The sequence below is a fragment of the Herpailurus yagouaroundi genome, unplaced genomic scaffold (assembly GCF_014898765.1).
Source record: "Herpailurus yagouaroundi ecotype Mexico unplaced genomic scaffold, PumYag 355, whole genome shotgun sequence".
Taxonomy (NCBI): domain Eukaryota; kingdom Metazoa; phylum Chordata; class Mammalia; order Carnivora; family Felidae; genus Herpailurus; species Herpailurus yagouaroundi.
In genome coordinates this window covers 1,306,734-1,310,121 of record NW_024412572.1, presented here as the reverse complement: position 1 = coordinate 1,310,121, position 3,388 = coordinate 1,306,734, and positions in this window count along the sequence as shown.

Sequence of the window (3,388 nt, the reverse complement as noted above, 5' to 3'; positions counted from 1 at the left end):
TCAAAACCCGACTTTTCCCTGGGAACACTGATTTGCCTGTCACCTGGAGGCTCTTTGTTTCTCTCTCAAAACACTCTTTTCTCTGGGCTGGGACTTGGAGGAGGTATGCTCCTGGCTCGCAGGTGTCACTTGCAACAACTCCTCTTCTGTCTGTCTTCTCAACACCCAACTGCTGGAAATTCATGCCACAAGACAACACCGCCCACTGCTCACGCTTGTTGCTGTCATCATCCTAACCTTCTGGCCACTTCCCCTTGTCCACTGAAGACTGCAGCACCACGTTCACCAAGTTGTTCATCTCTGTCTTACTCCTGGAACCGGTGGCGGGGGGGGGGGGTCCTTAAATGCCCTTAAACACAACCAAGACAGCACCCTGGCCTCGCAGTTCGTTGACTTCCTCATTTCCAGGCACCTTTCCTTCCAGCCTATCTCTGCCTATTTAAACACTACTGACCACCAATAACTGTATACCTGGAAATCTTGATTTCTGTATTCCAGTCTCTGGCCAGTGCCTCTTAAACTTACGGCTCCTAACCTAGAACGCTCCATTTCAAATCATTTCTCGTCCTCCTGGAGATGCCCACTCTTTCCCCCTAACCATTTTTCTTACTTTTCTAGTCTTCTCCATGTCTGCACATTTTTTTTTTCTTAGCCAAACGAGATAATATGATCCAGCATTGTAACCATTCGCCTTTAACTTATTCAACTCCCTCGCCTCCTCTTTGTCAACCTCACCTGGCAAACTCCAGATCTGGTTAGAGTACTCCTTGTCTGCACTTGACTAACAGAAAGGTGAGAAAATGGCCCACAGTCGTGGCGCCAGTCTACTTTGGAACTCACGGACAGTCTCTAGTGGGCATTCCCCAGTGTCCCCGGAGTCCTCCAATATGTGGGCTTGCCCTATCTTTAAAATTATATTTTACACGTTTTCTGCTCTCCACACGTTGTCAACACCTGGATCCCCACCATCTGTTTTCAAGTCATGATCTTGCCTCTTACCTCGCTAAGAAATTAGAACAGTCAGCTGTGAACCCCTCATCTCCCTTTTACCAAATCTACTCACTTGTGGTCTCTGTGCACACTCTCTGCTTGCTTGGCTTCCTGGCTCAGTGGCGTCCGTCCTTACCTTAGGCCAGGTCTTCTGCTCAGGCTGTGGGGCCCAATGGCACTTGTCAAAGTCTTCACTTCTGTTATGCCCTCTTCCTGCTACCATCAACTTCCTCCCTGTCTCCTGGTTTATTCTCATCAATGTATACATGGGCTTGAGTATCTCACATCTTGAAAAATACCTGCAGAGTTTTCCTTGACTCCAGTTCCCTTCCTAGCTGCTCCCCATCCCTCTTCTCGCCCCTCCTCAGCCAAGTTTCTAAAAGGACAGTCAGTGGGGCGCCTGGGTGGCTCAGTCGGTTGAGTGCCTGACTTCGGCTCAGGTCAGGATCTCACGGTCCGTGAGTTCGAGCCCCGTGTCGGGCTCTGGGCTGACAGCTTGGAGCCTGGAGCCCGCTTCAGATTCCGTGGCTCCCTCTGTCTGCCCCTCCGCTGCTTGCAGTCTGTCTCTCGCATTGTCTCAAAAGTAAATAAACATTACAAAAAATGTAAAAGGACGGTCAGTAATCACTCATTGTCTTCACAATTTTCTGTCTTTTACTGGTCTGAACTCATCCCAATTGAGTGGTAGGGTCCACCATTCCTCTGAATTGGTAAGGTAATGAAATGTAGCAAACTTTTCTGTCTTCATTACTCATGACCGTTTGGCAGCATTCAACAGGCTGACTTCTCTTTCCTTCTCATTTAAAAAAAGAATTTTTTTCCTTAACGTTTATTTATTACTGAGAGAGAGAGAGACAGAGCATGAGCAGGGGAGGGGCAGAGAGAGGAGGAGACACAGAATCTGAAGCAGGCTTCAGGCTCCAAGCTGTCAGCACAGAGCCCGACGTGGGGCTCGAACTCACAAACTGCGAGATCATGACCTGAGCCAAAGTCGGACGCTCCACTGACGGAGTCACCCAGGCGCCCCTCTTTCCTTCTCGTTTTTAACCCCTCCTGACAGTCACTCTACCTCATTGATCGTTGTTCCAATTCTGCCTCATTGTTGTTCTTATGCTTACAGAGTTGTAACTCCTGTGCTCAGCCTCTAGATCTTGGAGACTCTCAGGGCTCAGTATCAGACTGTCTATCCTTCTTAGCTATACTCCCTCCCTAAGGCCATGGCCCAAACAGCATCGCTGCACTAACAATTTTCAAATATATACCATCACAGCTGATCTCTGCCCTTAATACAAACTCATATAGTCCTTTGCTACCTGACATCTCCACTTGAGTATCAGCGGGCTGCTCAAATTTAGTCTAAAGCAGAATATTTGAGTCCACCTTCTCAATTCCTGCTCCTGATTTTTCCTCCCCACGGTATTCCCCATTTCAGTTAACATCGCTACGATTACTCAGTTACTTAGGCTCAATATATAGGAGTCAGCCTTAATTTCTCTACTTCTCTCACCCTCTACTTCCCATATGATAGCAAGTTCTGCTGACTCTGCCTGTAAATATATCCTCAGTGCTTCTATACCTTCCATTGTCACTATCATCTTTGTGCCTTATCATCTGTCAGAGAGAAGTTTAAAAAATTAGCGTTTATCCTGTCTCTTGCTTATAAACCTCCAGGGGCTTCATGTTGAACTTAAGGTAAAACTCAGAGTTCCTATACAGATTGACAAAGCTATATATGATCTGTTCCCTACCCATCACTCAGTCTTTTTCTGGGAACACTCTTCCACTCAGTCGGTACACATATTGACTCTCTTTGTGTCCCTGAAATAGCCAGGCCTGCGGGAAGTAAGGGAAGGCAGGCTGGCCATCCTTTAATGCCTCGGTATTCTTTTACCAGGCAGATGGCACTGTTGATCCTAAGACCTCACACTAGCTGTTCTATCTGCTTTGCTTACTTGTCAACTTCTCATCATTCAGTTTTTAAAAAATGTTTATTCATTTTTGAGAGACGGAGACAGAGTGTGAGCAGGGGAGGGGCAGAGAGAGAGGGAGACACAGAATGCGAAGCAGGCTCCAGGCTGTCAGTGCAGAGCCCAATGTGGGGCTCAAGCCCACGAACTGTGAGATCATGACCTGAGCCACCCAGGTGCCCCTCCTCATTCAGTTTTTACATTAAATGTCATTTCCTTGGTGAGACATCCCCTTCACAATTTAAATGCTTTTACCTCTCCCAAAATTCTTTATGACCTACTTCTGATAGTCTGTGTGTGTGTGTGTGTGTGTGTGCACGCGTGCGCATGTGTGTATGCACATGTCTGTATTTTATTTGTTGTGGAATGTGGAGAGTGATAGACAAGTAGACAGATAAAACAATTTCAGGCGGTGTTAAAGGCTATGATTT